This window comes from Pinus tabuliformis, chromosome 5_2, assembly GCF_031772625.1.
Source record: "Pinus tabuliformis cultivar Carrire ecotype Pingquan chromosome 5_2, CPIR1, whole genome shotgun sequence".
NCBI lineage: Eukaryota > Viridiplantae > Streptophyta > Pinopsida > Pinales > Pinaceae > Pinus > Pinus tabuliformis.
This window is the reverse complement of record NC_142306.1, coordinates 549,793,597-549,815,579: the sequence shown is the minus strand read 5'-3', so window position 1 is coordinate 549,815,579 and position 21,983 is coordinate 549,793,597. Positions and strand designations below refer to the sequence as shown.

The 21,983-nt window shown below is 35.1% G+C and overlaps 1 protein-coding gene across 1 annotated transcript in view; it reads right to left on the bottom strand.

The window, feature by feature from the left end:
• The window catches only part of LOC149160118 (S-type anion channel SLAH2-like), a 71,799-nt gene extending 62,853 nt beyond the window's left edge, over positions 1-8,946 (bottom strand). The window contains exon 1 of the mRNA XM_089433646.1: positions 8,526-8,946. The gene's annotated coding sequence lies outside the window, so the exon portion shown is untranslated. The remainder of the gene's footprint in view (positions 1-8,525) is intronic.
• Positions 8,947-21,983: the final 13,037 nt, after the last annotated feature.

Below are 21,983 nucleotides of genomic sequence, written 5' to 3'. Positions count from 1 at the left end.
AAATCGATTTTATTAGTGTCCGTGAGGAATTTGAAGAAAAGTTGGAAGTGAAAATGTGTTCATCGTTTTGGTTCAGTACACTGAGATTTGACAACGACTTGGTACTCAATTTATATTCGTAAATTTCGTAACCAAATTAATTCTTATTGATCAGTTATTATAAATCTTCCCAATTCCTTCTAACAACGTGGAAATTAGGTTTAAAAAAAACAATCTAATCATTATAATACTAGTAATAGATTTTTAAATATTTAATAATTTGATTTATTTTTCCTATACCAAAAAAGTTTATATATATATGAAAATCAAAATATATAAAAATCATATAACTCAAAAAGAGCATTGGCTAAAAACTAATTATGACTTGCTAATTATTTAAAATTAAATAATTTAGTTAATAATTTTTCTTAATAATTTTTCGATAAAGACTAATTGTGATGGGCTAATTATTTAAAATTAAACAATATAATTAATATTTTTTGATTTAAATTATAAGGTGTAGATTAGTTTATTTGAGTAGAGTTTATTTTTCATTAAATTTTAGGTTCAAATTTTATAACAAGAAATTGAATATGGAAACTATTTTGGAGGAATTAAATCATCACTAAGTGTCTAAGTTTAATGAAGCGAATGTTTAACCTTAGCATAATCATAATAACAACATCCCACTATAAATAAATAATTTTTTCATCCAATAGAACAAGTAACTCAAGTTAAATTCAACCTAATTAAAAAAAAAATAAAAAAGCATAATCCTAAGAACAACATCCCATTATAAATAAATAATTTTTTCATCCAATAGAACAATTAACTCAACTTAAATTCAACCTAATTAAAAGAAATAAAAATAAAAATAAAATCTTTAAATCCAAAATCTAACTTAAATTCAACCTAATTAAAAGAAATAAAAATAAAAATAAAATCTTTAAATCCAAAATCTTCTTATCTGTAACAAATTCAAAGAGAACCCACATAAGAAATAAACACAATCTACTCCACATCCCTATTAGTCAATTAAAAAACACACTCATTTGTAGTAGCTTATTAACAATTGTCATTAGAGAATTTTTGAGCTCTAAAATGAGCCTAGTAAGGAATATTATAAAATAATAATGGAAATAATAAAATAAGATTAAATTACATCATCAAATTTTAGAGGAAAATATATATATATATATATATATATATATATATATATATATATATTTCAACTCGTATTTTCAATTTATATCCGTACAATTTTACTCAAATTTCGAGTGGAAGCACTCAATGGATGTAGAATTTGATTCCTTATCCAAGGAGTACCCATGTTGCACACTTTTGATGGAACTTGGTACACGAAAAATGAGAAATATATGAAAATATTATTGCAATCAGGTTTTTCCTGTATTTCTCATTTTTCGTGTAACAGGGTTCATCGACAATATGCAACATGGTTACTCCTTGGATGAAGAATTAAATTATGCATATAACAAGTGTTCCCACTCAAAATTTGAGTAAATAAGAAAATAAGATACACATTGTTTTTTTTTTTCTTTCAAAAAAACTGAATCATCCACAATTAATTTTGGCTATATATTACTGAATCATCCACAATTAATTTTGGCTATATATTTTTGTTTTGAAATTTATTTTAAATCTCAAAATTTGTTAATAACCATGAATACGGAAAAACCACTTTAAAATTTTCTTAATAACCTTGCATAGAAAAAAACCACTTTAAAAAAATCTAAACAAAACAATCTAATATTATAAAAAACAACTCAATCCAAATTTATTACCTTCAAATAAAATATGTTATTAAATAACTAAATACCGTATAAAATAATTAACCAAAAGCTCAATTAAGTGAAGTAAATTGTGATCTCCAACCGATTCATTCCAAATAATGTGTTCGAAAGTATAATCTACCCAATTTTCAAACTCACATAGTATAGAATGATTTATACTCTGCTATGTTCGACAATGAAGATCGCCCAATTCAAAAATCTAATCACAATAATTTAATAATTCCTTATAATATTTTTAATAAAAATTGAATTATAATGAGTTGTATAAATTTCTTCAAAAAGATATTATGGTAAAGAAAGTGTTAGAATATGACAATTACTCTTAGTCATTTTCATTTTTAGCATAGTGTAAATTTAAGAATGATTACTTTTTAAAGATCATCGAAAAAAAATATAATCTTTCTAAACAATTCTCCCTAAAAAATGGATTTATTTAACTCTAATATATGATATTTTGTGATTTATTATGTGGTATACTTTTAAAGTATTATGGGTTCGCAAAGCTACCACCGTGCGAAGAAGAAACCATAGTGTTAAGGGTATGTCGTTTCCTTTTTCATTCAAACCAGAACGGTTTGAAGGTTTTTCTGAACTCCAAGACCACAAACAACAATGTTAATAAATACTAAACTCAAAACAATTCCAGAAGCCTACACTTTTAAAGATTGGATTAATTTGCTTTACGACATAATATTTCTTAGTTATTTAAGTTACTAAAGTCAAAACATTTCCATAAGTCTACACTTTTAAAGATTGGAATAATTTGCTTTACGGCATATATATATATATATATATATAAAAGGTAGTGTGGCAAGCCATTTTTAATTGTGGCATTAAAATAAAGGATTGAAAAAAAGTCAAAAGAGAATAGACAAAAAGAAAATGTTTTTGTTTATTTCTATTTTAATGAGGAAAAAGGTTATTGTGATGTGGAATAACAGATTCACACCTTTGTAGTGGATGTGGATTTTTTTTTTTTTTTTAATGAATTTTTATTTATTTATTTATTTTTACTTTTGAAAATAAAAATTTCAAGTTTGTGGTTATTAAAATAAGAATAGGTAAAAATTATAATTTTTTGGATATTAAAATAGTGAATAAGAGGAATGAGTAATGTAACAATATTATCTCTTAGGTTTTGATGATAACATTATTCTTAAGATTGCAGTGGTAATTAGGTCTAAATAAATTTCGGGAGATGACATATAGTGAAAGAGAACAACATTAATCAACAAAGTGTTGCAATTGAAGATGACAGACAGTAAAGTGTATTGGAGATGACATATAGTAAAGTGTTTCAATTGCTAGGGTAGTAGGAGAAGTTGAATATTTTGATATGGCAGAAATAAATGTAGACATTGTGGAAGAGCCTACCTAAGTAGAAGAATTGTCCTCATCGTACCAGAACCGAGCTCACTGCAAGTGTTCAGGTAGCCTCTACAATCAGAGAGGTGGCCAAAAACATCCCAAGAATTAATGTTGCCCTAGAAAATTATCAGGCGGAATATCAACCTGTTATGGTGGAGTTTGAAGGTAAGATAGCTAACCAATCTGTGTCTATATTAATTGACCTAGAGCAAGTCTTAGTTATGTTAGTCTTAAAACAATTGAATTGTGTCATATGTCAAGTACTAAATTTAAAAGTCCATGGCTAGTTCAACTAGCCACGGGGGCAAAACGTAAGGTAACAACCAAAGTAGAAGGTTTCCCTGTTGAGATTGGGGGGCAATAGATTAAGGTAGATTTGAATATATTACCTATGGACATATGACGTACTGATTGGAATGAATTGGTTGGAGGGACATTGATCCCTAGTCAACTATAAGGACAAAACCATTAGTTTCCTTACAAATGAAGGCGAGAGACAAGAAATTCAAGGTATTAAAAGAGCCTACCTAAGTAGAAGAATTGTCCTCATCGTACCAGAACCGAGCTCACTGCAAGTGTTCAGGTAGCCTCTACAATCAGAGAGGTGGCCAAAAACATCCCAAGAATCAATGTTGCCCTAGAAAATTATCAGGCGGAATATCAACCTGTTATGGTGGAGTTTGAAGGTAAGATAGCTAACCAATCTGTGTCTATTTTAATTGACCTAGAGCAAGTCTTAGTTATGTTAGTCTTAAAACAATTGAATTGTGTCATATGTCAAGTACTAAATTTAAAAATCCATGGCTAGTGCAACTAGCCACTGGGGCAAAACGTAAGGTAACAACCAAAGTAGAAGGTTTCCCTGTTGAGATTGGGGGGCAATAGATTAAGGTAGATTTGAATATATTACCTATGGACATATGACGTACTGATTGGAATGAATTGGTTGGAGGGACATTGATCCCTAGTCAACTATAAGGACAAAACCATTAGTTTCCTTACAAATGAAGGCGAGAGACAAGAAATTCAAGGTATTAAAACGAATGTTAAGTTGCAATCCATTACTACTAATCAGCTAAAGAAATGTGTTTGAAAAGGGTGTCAAATTTTTGCGGTACAGGTGGGATACACTAACACCAAGGATAAGTTGCCTGTTTTAGAAACTATACCCATCATTCATGAATTTACTGATGTGTTTCCTGAGGAAATACCGAGGTTACCCCCAAAAGGAGTATTGACTTTACCATAGAACTTATTCTTGGACCTTCACCAGTGTCCAAAGCACCATATCATATGAGTATACTTGAGTTAACTGAACTCAAGATTCAACTGCAAGAATTACTAGATAAATGGTACATTAGACCAAGTGTGTCACCTTCGGGGCACTAGTGTTGTTTGTAAAAAAGAAATATGAGACCATGCGATTGTGTATTGACTATAGGCAGTTGAATAAATTGACTATCCAAAATAAATACCCCTTGCCAAGGATCGACTACCTGTTTGACCAAGTTAAAGGTGCTTCAATATTTTCTAAGATCGATCTGTGATCAAGGTATCATCAAATTAGAATTAAGGATGAGGATGTTTGTAAAATTGCATTCAGAACACACTATGGCCACTACAAATTCATTATGTTATCCTTTGGACTTACAAACGCTCCTGCAACCTTCATGAGTTTAATGAATGGGATTTTCCACCCCTATTTAGACAAGTTTGTTCTGATTTTTATTGATGATATTTTGATCTATTCAAAGAATGTAGAGGAGCATAAGGAACATCTACGAATAGTTCTTCAAACCTTAAGAGAAAACAAACTCTATGCAAAGTTCAGTAAATGTAACTTCTTTAAGGAACATATTCAGTATTTAGGACACGTAATATCCTTAAAGGGTATCATTGTAGATCCAGAAAAGATAAGAACCATCCTAGATTGGCATGTTCCTAAAAATGTTGTGGATATTCAGTCTTTTATGGGATTAGATGGTTATTACCATCACTTTATTAAAGGGCTCTCTCGAAGCACTTATCCCATAACATCTCTAAAAAAGAAAGTGAGAGTTTTTAAGTGGACAACACAATGTCAACACAGTTTCGAGCAACTGAAACACTTATTGACATCATCTCCAGTGTTAAAAGTTGCTAATCCAGAAAAGGAATTTATTGTATGCACTTACGCTTGTCAAGGAGTGGGAGGTGTCTTGATGCAGGAGGGCAAAGTAATAGCCTACGAATCACGGAAGCTAAAGGAACATGAGCAAAAGTACTTAGCATATGATTTAGAACTTATTGTGGTGGTACATGCTTTAAAAGTATGGCACCATTACCTACTAAGGAAGAAATTAAAATTAGTGACGAACCATAGTAGTTTAACAAGTTTCTTCAAACAACCTAATTTGAATGCACGACAGGCCAGGTGGACTGCATTCCTGAGTGAATTTGATTTTGATATAAGGCACCTAAAAGGGAAAGAAAACAGTGCTGCTGACGCTCTAAGTAGGAAGGTGCAATGTATTTATGAAATTTGGTACCATCGCATCGAATTTGATTTGTCATAACAACTTAAAGAAGTTTCTCTTAAAGATAGACTACAATTGGCTTAAACACTACAGGGAAATTTGTTGAAAAAAAAGTGAATATGTAGGAGATCAAGAGCATGAACATAGTGAAAAAATGAAAATAAGCATGCTTATGATGAAACTGAAACCAAATTTCTAACAACAACAAGAAGTAAGAAGAACCTAGTAGTGAAAGTTGAATTTGAATATGAGGCTAAATTAGGTTTTCTTAAAAAGCCTAACTGTGATGAGGAGGAAAGTGATATAGAAAATCCTTCATAAATGCATCAAAAAAATGAATAGAAAATATAAAAGCAACCATCAAAGTTGTTGAATCTATTGATATAATAGGAAAGGAGATGAAAAGAAGCAAATATATTATTTTCTTTCTTACAAAAATTCCTAAAAAAGTTCAATCAACAATAGTTGAAGTATGAGTAGATGTAATATAGTTGAAATACAAATAGATGCAATAGAAGAACCAAATGATGATAATAACACTAAAAAATATTGAAGAAAAATATACTAAATTTGAAGAACAGGAAAATATACAAAATTTGGAAGAAAAAAACCTTATACTACATAGAATTAAAAAAAACTTATACTACATGGAATTGAGAATAACCGACACCAATACCTAAAAGTAAAAACGAAAAAGTTTAAATGATTTAAGTGTTGTAATAACTTGAACCAATATGCAACATGCAGCAATAAAACAATTTTTTAAATAAATTTAAGTGTTATAAGAGGAGAGAATAACCTACACCAACATGTAAAAGTAAAAAAAATAAATGATTTAAGTGTTGTAATAACTTACAATGATAGACACGACCGCACAGGGAAGGAATAATTAGGAGCCTCCGGATTATAGCGAGGAGGGGGAAGGACAGAGTATTCAATGCGCGATCACAGCGTTTGCAGGTTCAAGATTATGGAATTAAAGTCATGAAGGTTGGCAGCAATCAACCCATGGGAAGTTCGACCATCCCAAGACGGAAATTGGGCAAGGTACCGAGGAGAAGCGGTGGTTACGTCAGCGAGTTGGTACTAGTTTCCTATCATGGAAGAGTATATGGAATGAGCATTTATGATAATGACAGGCTGCAGCGCAGTTTCAAGACGGCAAGGTGGCAGCATAACGATAATTCAAGGCTTGCATGTAATCGACCAAAACCAAAGACGAATCTAGAAACGCAGCAACGCAGAGCGAGGAAGTGTAGAGAGGAATTGCAGCAGCAGAAGGACGGTAAGATGGCGGAACACCAGGACAGGGGAGCAGGAAGGTGGACGAGGAGTAAGACACCAACTCCAGCGGAAAAAGGCAAGAGCATGGTTGAGGAAGCTATGCAGAGGGTCTATTTTACTATACAGGATGACTCGGACGAAGAGTTCGACATTTGTAATTACTTTGCAGACGAGGAGCCTCAACGAGGCGTTAAAGGAAAAGTGGGTATGGGGAAGGCCCACGAGATGGAATCGGGGGACCAAGTGGAGGAGAGTGAGGATCAGGAACAAGACGAGGAAGTGGAGGTGGAGAGACGCGGCTGGGGTAGGGGAGCGCGAGGAAGAGCGAATCAAAGAGGGAGAGGAAGACATGTAGAACGAGGCAGCCGTGGGAATCGAAATGTGCGCTCGGAAGTGGAGGAGGGAGCAGCTACTGAGATAAGAGGAAGAAAGAGAGGGAAGAAAGACATGCGGAGGAGATTGCAGGAAGCAGAGGCAGCATATGTTCTTGATACAAATCCCAATATCAGAAGGATTATAGAGCATTTGGAGGAAGAAGCTATGCAGCAGAATTCAGATCCTGAGATGGAGGATTGGGAGCAATTTCTCCCTGATCCCGGACATACGAGAAGACAAATGTCCTTATATAAACAATTTTTACATGTTTATTGGGGCATGAAGCGTTTATTGGCTAAAGCTATGGAACAGGTGGCTCTAGAAATGGTTGAACTGATTCAAGGCATTCCAACCATGAAAAGGGAATTGAAAAATATTCAAGTGACTCTATTGATGCAAGACAGAAAGATGGATGATATCATGCAGATGCTTCAAGCGGGCGGCTTGGGGGTCAAGGTCGAGAAAGAACCAAAGAGAGATGCACCGAATCAGTAGAAGATGCAGCTGCAGATTGGAGGTTTTTATATATACTACTGTTTTGTTGTTTTGGAAATATAGATGTTAATGTTTCAAAAGGAAAACACTTTACCTTCAGTACGGATAGATGTATATTTAGCGTGGATAGATAGGTTGGTGATATACTTTTTTTGGATGGCTTTGAAAAACTTTAGATGGTTACGAAGCCCGGTTTCCCTTAAGGGCGGGCGGAGACATGTCCAACTTTGTAATATCTTTTGATTGCAGTAATGGAAAGTAGAGTATCGTCTTAGCTTACAAAAAAAACCTTACAATGATAGACAGAAGTAAAACAACTTTTTAGTAGAGAAGTAAAACAATTTTTTAATAAATTTAAGTGTGGTAAGTGTAGCTAAAGCTTCTTGTGGGAGAGCATAGTTGTCAGAATTAAAGGGAGTGTTAGAATGTATTAATCACTACCAGTTTTTTTCTCAGACCGAAAAAAGCTTGATAGCTACCATGCTAGTAGTTTGTAATAGGCTAAATTTAAGGACATATAATCATAGATACTAAAATTAACATAGTTATAATTGTAGTTTTGAAAATCTTTCGAGAATTCTCCATGACTAGAGGCAGGGGCAGAGATCAAAGCCCGTACAGCTTTTCAAAATTCAGAGCAAAGAACGTTGAAAACCTTTACTGCCTGAAATCTCAAGCTTAATATAAGTGAAAATACCTGCAATAAGCAAGAATCCGTGCATGGTACCGTGGAAATACGAATTTCGCAAATCAAACTTATGGCCGGGAATCTCACAAAATTGCAGACGGAAGTCAAACCCTTGCAGCGCAAATCTTGAAATCTTTATCTGCTTCGTTGGAGTCTTCAACCGCATTCCTCATCGAGTCCAGAACGAGATCCGGCCCATCAACGGCTGCTCGACTCTGAGATATTCCAATCAAATTTAAACGAAATGCGTCCAAATTTGCTCAAATTTCGGCCAAATTCATACGAAAAACCTTCAGATTTTCCGTAATTGGCAGGGATTAATAATTACACAGAACTCGCAACCTCAATCGTCCTTGCCGACATATTGTGACTATGATGTCTGCTCGGAGAAATTTCTGTCATCCATTTTTTCTTTTTTGAGTCGTATCAAGTTTCGTTCGAAAGCTGAACGACAAACTTTTTCTGGCACATCTTGGTTGGAGATTCTCGCGTCTTAATCTGCCGTCACACCAAGAACCGACATGCTGAATTTTAACGAGAAACGAGAATGGACGTCCCTCTCACGGAGTAAGCCAGTTCTGTTGATCATGCTGTGCCAGAAAAGTATTCCTGGTGTTCAAGCAAGTGCTGTTGATATTATGGCGCTAGAAAAATTCACTGAATGTGCCGTATCCTGCCAGGGCCTAAAGGATTCATCTCCAAGATTCCACGTCAGGATCAAAGCACTGTTAATTTAATAGATGATTCCACGTCATGATTAAAGGACTGTTAATTTAAATGATTCCTCTCCAAGATTCAACGACATGATTAAAGAACCGTTAATTTCGTGGTCAAGTTTCATTTTCATGAACAAAATTTAATTATCTTTAACATTATTTTACATTTTTGGAACTAATTTCAATCAGAATTGGCAAAAAGAATTTAAATTACAAGTTCCAGTTGTCTAATTTATACGGTCCAATTGTCCAATAGCTTTTTCACATTTTTCAGGGTACTGAATACATAAATGCAGGTGCTAAATCATTTAAGTAGCGAAAAACACATTTTATTTCACCCTGAATTGTATCGCAGAATTCAGACAAAAAAACACAACTCAAAACTAGGAACGCCTTTTCTAATTTTGTGATAAAAAGCATGTCATTTCACCATTTGAGATAAGATAAGATTCATGAACAAGAACTTGTCATTGCAGTTAAAAATCAAATAATTTGTTGCCGAGCAAATGATACATGTCAAAGTTAATGCACCTGCTTTGCTTAACAGTTAATATCTTTACATACCAAAAAATATGCAATTCATTTACACAAAAATTCAAACTGCTGTGTTCTTCAAACTTCCTTACTATAGTACCAGGGTTAAATACACAAATTTCAGACGAAAACAGTTTAATCAAAATTTTACAGTTCGGATGAAAGAACATAGAAATCATTTAGTTTACACAAATTTCAGACGAAAACAGTTTAATCAAAATTTTACAGTTCGGATGAAAGAACATAGAAATCATTTAGTTCCGAGAATTCAATATTAATGTGAGTGAAAGTACCTGCAAGAATCAAGAATCCGTCCAGGCGTCCGAGGAGAAACGCTCAAATTTATCTGATCGAAAAAACGATCACACAAAAGTTGCATAATGCACAGAATTTAGAGATATTATGGAGCCTAAAAAGTTTATTTTGAGGTACAAGAGATCGCACAAGCACCATCGATGGACGGCTGGTCTCGTCGAAAACTTCGCTGCGAAAAGGCACATTTATTAATATGGTTCATATAGACAGAACCACATTAATAAATAGCAGTTCCACCTAAAAATTTAAGTTCCAATTTTAAATATAATTATTAGCATTCATGACGGCTGGTCTCGTCGAAAACTTCGCTGCGAAAAGGCACATTTATTAATATGGTTCATATGGGCAGAACCACATTAATAAATAGCAGTTCCACCTAAAAATTTAGGTTCCAATTTTAAATATAATTATTAGCATTCATGACCATGACCAGATTATTTAAAAATCATTTATTATTTATGCAGGGTACATTTAAACTAAAATATAAAAATAAATTATTATTTATGCACGGTACATTTTTTTTTTACGTACACAAACTCAACAACAATATAATATATTTAATGATATTCATTATTAAAAAAGGAGTAGTCTACTTAGGCTGTAGAATGGCCCGTTTTCCGGCCGGTGCTGGAAAATCGTCCGGCTCCAGCTACCCGTAATCTCTCCATCCTCCGCCACCATCTCCTAGCTCCGCCACCCTCTTTCTCCGCCACCCTCCCCTGACAGTCCTGACATTCCCTGCCATTCCCTGACAAAAAAATCTGAATGCAGTTAGAGCGCCTGACATCCCCTAACCGATCGGGGACGAGCTGGAATTCATGCGAGGGAGTATTATGGCCGGTTCGAAATGGTCACCTGCGCGCGATTCCGCTCTGCAGCTCACTTCCCGCTCTGCTTTGCCATTCCGCTGTGCTGGCTTACCGCTCTGCAGCTCGGAGGCCAGGTACTCTTCAGCTCGCAGGTACCCTTTGCTATTGGACTACCTAGTCTATCTATGTATCACATTTGCTCCCATTGCATTGCCTTGTTTTTTCGTATGTCGTATTTTATAGCTACTCCACATTGACTCTCGAAAAGCCATTGTTTCTTTGGCAAACCGCTTGAAGGCCCTGCTGAAAAGCCTAGGACATCCCGGCCTGGTTGCGTTCCTGAATCAACTTCTATTTTTCCCTTGTCGATTTCCTTGTTGTCCGGTCGTTTCATTACCTGAGTGAATTTCTATCATCACCTGGGTTGGGTCAAGGGAAATATGTGCGCTAATGGTTCACATTTGGGAGGATTTATTCTTGTGTGGAATTTCATGACTCTGTTCTTCTAGCAAGCATTTTCAAAAAACATTGAAGCTCGATAGCTATATTTCAAAGGATGGTGCTATCTGCGATGTTGAACCTATCTGATGAATTTGTTTCACATGTTCATTGTTTGTTGAACATCGTCAGTTAATGAACACGAGTCATATTGATTCTAGAAGATTGCTTCTAAGTTTTATACATTTGGGTTGTACACCTATCAGTTTGACAAGTAGCCTTTTGTGAATAAACTAGAGGATCTTATACAAGAAGCATTGAATGTTTTCTTGAATGTTGGGAATCATACTATGCTGATTCATTTAATATTGTTGGGTGACAGAGAATTGGCTTTAAAGTGTCTTTCCAGCCAAGATAGTAAGATGCATGCTGGGCTGTTGTGGGAGAGGTTTAAGATTTGGGAGGTAACCGACTTTGAATATTGATGATCATTGGGTCTGTCAATTCAGAATGTGAACATTCTCACCTTCATGCCTTGTTTCCCAACTCGGAAATTGTTTAAACTGATGCATTGTTCCCATTGGGCTTGAACACATGCAAGGAATCCAGGGGCATTGACTAGGTTGTAGATTTGTTGCTAGTGGACATCACCTACAGAGGCTGGTAGTAGCCATTCATGTACAGAGCATTGTCTTGGCATCTCAAAGCCAACAAATTGAACCACTAGAAACAGAACTGGATATGCTTAGAACTGTTTTGATGAGTGGGGTGCTCCGTTGTCGAGAACTGGCCTTGGTTTTCATAGCACTCAAATAAGTGAAGTCTTGAAACTAGACCTGAACATAGAAAAGAGTTGTTGGCCGCCATAAGCAAGTAACCAGAAGGGTAATGCATCACACAAGCACAACCAACCTCATATGCCTTCAGAAAAATAGTGAGCAGAGGTTACATCCTGTCCATACTCTATAACCTTCAATGCTTACATAAATACAAGTTTGTAGTTTTATAAAGTACACAAATAAAAAATATGTCCATACCAACTAACACATTTGTCTCCTTTACATAAGAAATCATGGTGTTGTCCATGGTTTCAGACTCAGCTTTCATCTTCAGTTTTACTCAGAGTGTGTCTATTATGGCCATTGACAGTGTACTATGCCCATGTTAATGCAGGGAAGCATTTCCAATTTTCCCCTACCAGGAAAAAATAGAAGATAGAAGGAAATATAAAGTGAAATAAAGTGGAGATCAACTATAACAGCTCAAAGTCAATAGTATGTTGGGCATTTAACTTTGTTAACAATGCAGGATTTTCAGTTTGTTAAAGTAAAAAAATTAGAAGCATTATGAGCCGTGACATAATAACAAGAGCACAACATGATGTGTGTGTTCAAGTGTGTGCACCTAGACTTGTGCATTTCATTCATTGAAATGCAAAAGAACCTAACAAAAGCTTTGATCACCTAAAAGTAAAAAGTAATTTTCAAAATAGATCCTCCAACTTATATCCCTGAGTTTTGTCAAATATCAGTTGTCGATTATCTATTTCCCATTACTATTAGTCATGATTCATGGCACAATCAATTACATTGATTCCATCAACACAAGGGTTTTGTCATAGACATCTACTTTTAATTAAAAGTAAATTAACGTACGACCTGATTATTCAAAGAGGGTAAAAATTCTGGATTATTCGAAGAAGGTTATAGATTCTGCAATTTGGAATATACCTCAAGCATACAAGGTCTGATTTAGAGGCCAAAAAAGGATACCTTGGTATAATGACACCATGTATGAAAACCTAGAAATTCAATCAGTTCTGTTTCAAGGAAAAATGAAAATACACATAAGCATGTGTATGGCAGCACTCAACATCTGCACTATGTCTAAGTCTAACGTCAAACCAACTATGGATCTCCAATGTATCCACCCTAAAAAATAACTGTTCATCGATTTAAGCCCTACATATACATATTCAAGATAAATTACAATAAAAGTCCTACTACATTTCTTCTACACACTGACATGAGCTTAGTTTCTTAACAATAAAACCATATTGGCTGACAAAAATTCCCTAAGAAAAAATAACCATTCTATAATCCTCATGAAAGTCTTCCATCACTTTGTCATATAACAATGACTTATCATCCATTGTAAGCACTGAACAAAGACAAACTGCAGCAAGTAGATGTAACAGTAAAGCGTACCTACAGGTATGATATCCCAAGCTTGTTTTGAGAACTCATCAGACTGGGTATTTAGTTCTATGTATACATGAGTGAAAGAGATATAGTTGAAGATTCTTTTCATTCTTTTGTTTTTGCATATACAGTTAGAAGCAGCAAACTTGTGAAGTTCATTATCACCTTGTAATCAATCAACAATAATAAGTTTGGAATCGCCATAAATCTGCAATTGTGTTACCCCTCTTTCAATAGCAACCCTTAACAAGAACCATAGACAGTTCATCTCTCCACAGTTAATGGTACCTTCACCTAGTGCAGTCTTCAAATCAATCTATATGGTTTTCTTGAATAAATAGTATGCCTCCTGCCCCCACATACTCCAAGTTTTCCTTGACAGGCCCCACGAAAACCACCCATTTTTGAATTTGTTAATGTTTACTTCTGCCATTATTCTAGGTTTTTTTTTTGGTGTTTGTTTTTCTTTTCTTTTCTGACCAGCTGATCACAACCCTCCATATCAATTTGGTGACAGTTTAGGTTGTGACTTTAAAAATAGATTATTATTATTATGTGTACCTGATTTAGTGGGTTACCTAAAAAGTTGGGACTCCTTTGTTTTGCAATAGCATAGCATTCCTAACTAGCCATTTGGCCCAAGAGACCACACAAGGTGGTGCCCTAACAGACTTGTCTTCCATCCAATGTTTCAAGCAATCCTCAACATTATTTCCTTGCCAGTGACCTAGACCTTTGTTCAGAGTCAAAGAATCGGCCTGTACTTCTCTTGAGAAGGGAGAGTGAATAAGCAAATGGATGATGGTTTCAGACTCAACTTTCATCTTCAGTTTTACTCAGAGTGCGTCTATTAGGGCCATGCCAAGTTCGTTTTTTCAAGACCCCCCAAGTCAGGTTCTTATTCACAAGGGCTAGTCACATGAAAAGATGATTCTTCCATGGAAATTTAATAGATTTCCACCATCATAAATACCCACCTAGACCTCCCATAGGAAACATAGATTTCTGTCCCAAGTGTTCCAACATCCGTGTATCACCCTGAACACTGTTTTGGACCAGATTAACGTATCCTCTTTATCTCTTAACCTGATGGAACTCTGTTGTAGTCTCTAAATATAGGAATTCCACCTTAGAGCCCTTATCCCCTTGCAGACTTGGACTGTCAGCCTTTTTCTATCCCTGATGCCATAGAGAGGATGAGGTAGCATCAGCGAAATAGTAATTCCTTCCAAATCTTTTGAAACTTGCAGGCATGTTAGTGCACTTTCAATCGTCAAGTGAAAATATGATCTCTGTCTTCAGTGTAGCTTGCACAACATTTAGTGGGCAATGGAATAACAAGATGTACCTTTGTTGTTCAGTATGCCAATCAGGGCTTTGAGTTTTAGTTTTTGTGTTCAATGCAATTCTGAGTGCAACTTCTCTACGATCACCTCTATACAGGCCACTCAACCTAACTAATCTGGTCTAACAATCCTTCTCCATGAAATTCATAGAAACACATAGAAATTGAAACTCTCTGCTATCAAATACTGGGAACAAAGAAACTGAATCAGTAAAGCTTCCAACCATTGAAACAGGGTAATGGGCAAAACAATTTTATAAGAAGCCTCAAGGGTTCAAAAATAAGAATGTTGGGAAATGATGATGCTGTACAGGATGGTATTTATGACACACCATAATACACTATAATTCTCCAACCTTAGTGTAATGGTACCTTTGTGAGGGGACTAATATACAGAAATGTTTGAGAATAATGAAGCAATATGTTCACTGTGATCTGAATTAATCTATTCACACATCCCAAAATAAGGGAATCTGTACTTACTATCAACAGACACACCAAAGAATGATGTGAATTAGTCTATGATCAGAACTATTCCTATTCACACATCCAAAAATAAGGGAACTGCATACAATATTCACTTCCTTGAGTATCATTTATTTTAAAACTCATAGATGTATTTGGGTCCTATAATGAGCATTTCATCTATATAAAGTGGTGATTGCTAAATATGTTTTTTGCAGAATAGTTGCCAGTATTAAAAGTGTTGCAGTGTAAATGAACACAAATTATCTGCTTTTTTTAGTTATATATGATTGAAAAACATGTTGAGTATTAGGAAATAGATAATTGTCTACTTGTTTAACATGAATTTATTGTTATTTGTTTTTCAGGTTTTTGAAGTGTAAAAAATGGTGCAAAAGTGGCATTTATGCATTGAAGTGTCTTGCTTTCCAAATCCAGGTCGAGCAGTTATTAAATTCGTCCTTTACAATATGGCAACAAATCATTTATTTCATGGAAAGAGAGAAGTGCATGGAATGACGACAAACAATGAGGCATATTACATTGCCCTTGTTGAAGGGTTAAAAGAGGCAAAACAACATGGTGTCAATGATATTGAAGTCTTCACCAACTCGGAGTTGATATGTAATCAGATGAAAGGCATCTATCGGGTTCGGAAGGACAATTTAAAACCTCTTCATAAGGAAGCAATAAATTGGAGTTGTCAATTTCAACATTTTACCATCAATCACTCTGCAGATATTGAAAAGATGTCCACTGATATAATGTCCAGAGCATTTTTAAGCACATATGTAGATGCCAAATATGACATAGGATCACCATCCACTGCAACAGAAATCATTGATCACCATCAATATAAATCCCCATTGTGTGAATGGGTTGTTGTTATCATTTTTCTGGGGTCTATCATAGCATGGTTCTTTCACTAAAGAAGAACCTATTAATGTTTTATTTTTCCCCAACATGCAATGATTATAGTTTTTTGTATGGGAGACAAATTTATGGACAAATGTAATATATTCCATGTACATGGACAAATGTATTTTGAGAAAAGTAACTGGTTCATGATTTTGTGATTATCATCAATACATTATGATGTTGTCTGATCCTTCCAAACACCTTCTCAGATCTTTGTTTCTGGAGAGATATTGATATGCTATGTGATTTGTTGGTTGTTGATCAGTGATGAAAGGTTTCTTTACCTATGTGTCCTCCTCATCCAATAGATAATAGATAGTTGTCTACTTGGGGTGGGAAATCTAGAATGGTATGTCAATGAGGTTTATGCATGCTCCCTCTTCAATTTGTCTCATCTCTTATAGTGAAAATATAGACATCCTTGTTTTAGGCATTGTTTCTATCCTTTAATTGTTGTTATCAATTTATAGGAAAAGTGCATGGTAGATGAGGTTTCCAGTTTTAGACTAGTGTGCATTAGTCTAGGAGTGAGGCTCTCTATTCTAGGAAACTTCTGAAAGCACCTTGGGCACACTTTTCTAGAAGTGAATTAGGGTTGAATTAAGTTAATTAGGATGGTGCAATAGTAGTAGTGTCCCTCTACTTTTGTTATTCATTCAGTTTACGAAAGAGCGGATCCACTTTGTTTGGTTTTATTTCCGGAGTTAATAAATAAAACAAAGATGTTTTTCTAAGTTCTGTTGTTTTCTTTTGTTGTTCAATACTTTTAGGTTAGCTTAAATGTCAAGCAGCCCAGAAAATCTATCTTTATACTTGGACTGTGGCAAACTGCAACATTCCATTCTTGAAGTTTGAAAGTCCTCCGTGGGGTAAACCATATTTTCCTTGGCAATCATCATCCAGGAGAGCCAATAGAGCTTCCAGAGCTTATAGACTAGATATGCTTTTGCTTTTGTCTTTTTCTTTTCTAGGAGTGACCTTGGCACTTCCACTTTGTATCAAAACATTTATGCTGAAAAGTCGCATTGACTTACTTTTGGTTATTTGTTAGACATTAAAAAACTTATCTAATCTTATAAAAAACCTATTTTTTATTATTGAGCCAAGAGGCTCATTCTACAGCCCAGTGTGAAGGCGATGTGTAAGTGCGTGCGTGCTCAGGTTGGAGTTGACACATGTCACTATTAAAATAAAATAAAAATATTCTCTAAATAGAAAATATATGTCGGCTATAATAAAAAAGAAAAAAGAATATGTTATGCATGTTTAATTAGTCATCTCAAAAATACAATTTAAACAATGAAAAATTACACATTTTTTTTGCACTTTAAAATAAGTTTGTACTTGAGGAAATTTGATCCATCTCGGCTCATGTTAAATCTGTGCTTAATATGGATCAATGCTGGTTATTTTACTGTAGCCTATAGTCCTGGAACCTACAGATTTGAATCAGAGATATTCTATGCAATCTATGAAAGTTGTAAGTTGTTTTAGATGGCATGAGTATATTGACTACCATACAACTACATTTGAATGTGATTGCACCCAATCACCGATGCTCAGAAGCTTTTTCACTGTTGGTACATAGCTCTTTCAGAAACTAGAACTTGTTACGTTTTCATCAATTTCATTCTTAACTTCTTTGTAATTCATCTATGGGGCTGTGTTTTTCTCAGTATGCTAAACGGTATATTTATGAATAATGTTGTTTCAGTATAGTAGAATTTTTTATTTTGGGAGATTTCAATTTTCATCTTTCGTTCTGAATTATCCCCCCTGTCTCAACGTCATCAAGGCCTTCCTCAAGGACAATCACACTGTTCCATAAAAACAACCAAATGCCATAAACTTATAATAAATCTCTGGGGTTATAGAACGCCTGACAGATGGACTAATACCTATTTCTAGTTTGTGGAGAATTCCCCATTTCCAATCTAGGAGGTGTTGTATTTTGATTACTAAAAAATTGCCATGAGGAAAAATCTAAATCAAGTGAATGTTGGCCTATGTTGCATGAGTTTCTAGAACACATAGGGGTGCGGGTGTTAGGAAGAGATAAAAACTTTCCCAAATTTCAAATTAACACGGCTTGGGAGTGACAAGATATATATTAAAAAATAAAAACAAAAAATTTAAATCCAAAAAATAGGGGAATAAGGGAAATTTTCAAAAATACATAAGAAATTATTAATTAACTCCATGGTAACATACATACTGCTATCATTCGTGATATCTATAATATTACTGAAACAGGCCCATTATTATTGACCAATTTTAACCAGCAGTGGCCATTAGTAAAATCTATCTAAATCCATATTTAAAATCTATCAAACTTTGTAGCATGGAAGCCTTCAATTGGTTCTGTTCTTCCTAAGATTTGATCAACATTTCATTATCTGCTTTGCATCTTTGAAGTTCTACTGTCAAGCTCCTCATAGTTTCTGCAATATTGGGAGAGGCATTTTTATTTGTTTGTCCATTGGACTTAGTTTCTGAATTTATCCCATTCAGGTCCTCATCTGTGATGTCTACTTCATGCTCACAAATATTACACCTGGCTCAGCCCAACAAGACTAAGCCTTTTCCACCTTGACTAAACAGTAGGCACTGTGCACAACAACAACCCGCTAGCTTAAATGACAACAAAACATCATTCTAACATTTGATTTGATTAACATAGGTAGCATGAGCCAAGTGAGTTTCCATAACATAGGTAGGATCATTTCTTTTCTTGTATGCATAGAGTAGTTAGATAACTACTAAATGTATGTAAGTGTAATGTAGATAGCCTGAAAGCATTACGATTCTTCTAGGAGACCTTTTCCAATCACGGTGTCCAGAAGAGAAGCTTGGCAGGACAAAGCGTGTGGTTAGGCAAATGCTCCTTTGGGATTTTCTTAACTTGGATTTACCACTTGAATAGATCATCAAACATTTATATGGTTTTGTTCCTAAGCCAATTGCATAAAAGGGATTTACTTCCAATTTGCTTGAATGAGGGGGGAAGATCAGTTTTTTTCACTGGAAAGATTAGAGTGAAGTTGCGGGATCAAGTTATGTCATAAATATATTTATTTTAGAGTTTAGAAAGCTAGAAGCTAATACAAGAATATTTAGCAAGATATTATAGTTCATTATGATGTCACTAGCTCAGATTTGAACTTGGGTAGGGAAAATAAATCCTGAGTTAGAAAGACAGTGGTCATTCCATCCAACAGCTAGAGATACCCCAATTAACATCTCCACAAATAAATAATTTACATACTTAAGGCTCTACTTCTTTTCATAAGATTTGAATCAATAACTTAATGAAACTAAACCTTACATCAACATACTGATTTATTTTTCACTGTAATGAGTATCTAGTTGATTGCTTAGAGTTGGCAACTTGGCATTACCTTGCATTGCAGATATGATATAGAAAATAGAAGAGAAACTATTTGCTTTTGATTATTAGAACTTACAGCCAAATTTTTCTTCCCTAAAATTGTTTTTTGTCATTTGTTTGTAGCATAAGTTATAAAGCCACTAATGCCCTAAACTCTGCATATACAGTGCTTGTATCCTGCAAGTCTACACCCGGAAATTGGTAATTAAGTGTGTAGGATTTAAACCAATAAATTAACCAACATTTGTGTTCCTTGTTGTTTAACTTGGTTAATTCATGTCTTACAATATTACCAATTTTGTGATATCTCTACAAGAAAGTAAAGCAGCAAGTCAATTTAATCAATGTCAATTCATTGCTCACTAAGGGAATGTTTTTTTCACGTCAAATGCCTACCTATGGAAAGAAAATTGCCCATGAGTAGCACTTCGGAATGTTCAACATTCATGCAAAAGATGAGTGTTATCTTCCATTTAAGGTCTGGACTTAATGCAATCCCTAAATAATCATGATTATAAAGCTTTTCTGATATAAATCTACATAGATGTGGGTCAAAATATTAGACACATTGATAATTAATAACATGGAATGCTATCATCAATTTCAATGCTGAACAGGGGTTTGTCGAATCTTATAAGTTTTTGCATTAAGATGAATCACATCAGTTCCTCATTTTCCGAAGAAGTTAGATAAAAATGTCATAGTGCACAATGAAGCAGTGTCAAGTTAGTGGTTCAGGTAATTAGTTGACAAGATGAGGGATCATCTACAGCACAAATGACATGAGGAAGGCATCAAAAGCATGGACAACACCATGATTTCTTATGTAAAGGGGACAAATGTGTTGGTTGGTATGGACATATTTTTTATTTGTGTACTTTATAAAACTACAAACTTGTATTTATGTAAGCATTGAAGGTTATAGAGTATGGACAGGATGTAACCTCTGCGCACTATTTTTCTGAAGGCATATGAGGTTGGTTGTGCTTGTGTGATGCATTACCGTTCTGGTTACTTGCTTATGGTGGCCAACAACTCTTTTCTATGTTCAGGTCTAGTTTCAAGACTTCACTGGTTTGAGTTCTATGAAAACCAAGGCCAGTTCTCGACAATGGAGCACCCCACTCATCAAAACAGTTCTAAGCATATCCAATTCTGTTTCTAGTGGTTCAATTTGTTGGCTTTGAGATGCCAAGACAATGCTTTGTACATGAATGGCTACAACCAGCCTCTGTAGGTGATGTCCACTAGCAACAAATCTACAACCTAGTCAATGCCCCTGGATTCCTTGCATGTGTTCAAGCCCAGTGGGAACAATGCACCAGTTTAAACAATTTCCGAGTTGGGAAACAAGGCATGAAGGTGAGAATGTTCACATTCTGAATTGAGGGACCCAATGATCATCAATATTCAAAGTTGGTTACCTCCCAAATCTTAAACCTCTCCCACAACAGCCCAGCATGCATCTTACTATCTTGGCTGGAAAGACACTTTAAAGCCAATTCTCTGTCACCCAACAATATTAAATGAATCAGCACAGGATGATTCCCAACATTCAAGAAAACATTCAATGCTTCTTGTATAAGATCCTCTAGTTTATTCACAAAAGGCTACTTGTCAAACTGATAGGTGTACAATCCAAATGTATAAAACTTAGAAGCAGTCTTCTAGAATCAATATGACTCGTGTTCATTAACTGACGATGTTCAACAAACAATGAACATGTGAAACAAATTCATCAGATAGGTTCAACATCGTAGATAGAACCATCCTTTGAAATATAGCTGTCGAGCTTCAATGTTTTTTGAAAATGCTTGCTAGAAGAACAGAGTCCTGAAATTCAACACAAGAATAAATCCTCCCAAATGTGAACCATTAGCGCACATATTTCCCTTGACCCAGCCCAGGTGATGATAGAAATTCACTCAGGCAATGAAACGACCGGACAGCAAGGAAATCGACAAGGGAAAAATAGAAGTTGATTCAGGAACGCAACCAGGCCGGGATGTCCTGGGCTTTTTAGCAGGTCCTTCAAGCGGTTTGCCAAAGAAATAATGGCTTTTTGAGAGTCAATGCGGAGTAGCTATAAAATACGACATACGAAAAAACAAGGCAATGTAATGGGAGCAAATGTAATACATAGGTAGTCTGATAGCGAAGGGTACCTGCCAGCTGAAGAGTATCTGGCCTCCGAGGTGCAGAGCGGAATCGCAGAGTGGTAAGCCAGCACAGCGGAATCACAGAGCAGAGCGGGAAGTGAGCTGCAGAGCGGAATCGCGCGCGGGTGACCATTTCGAACCGGCCATAATACTCCCCTGCATGAATTCCAGCTCGTCCC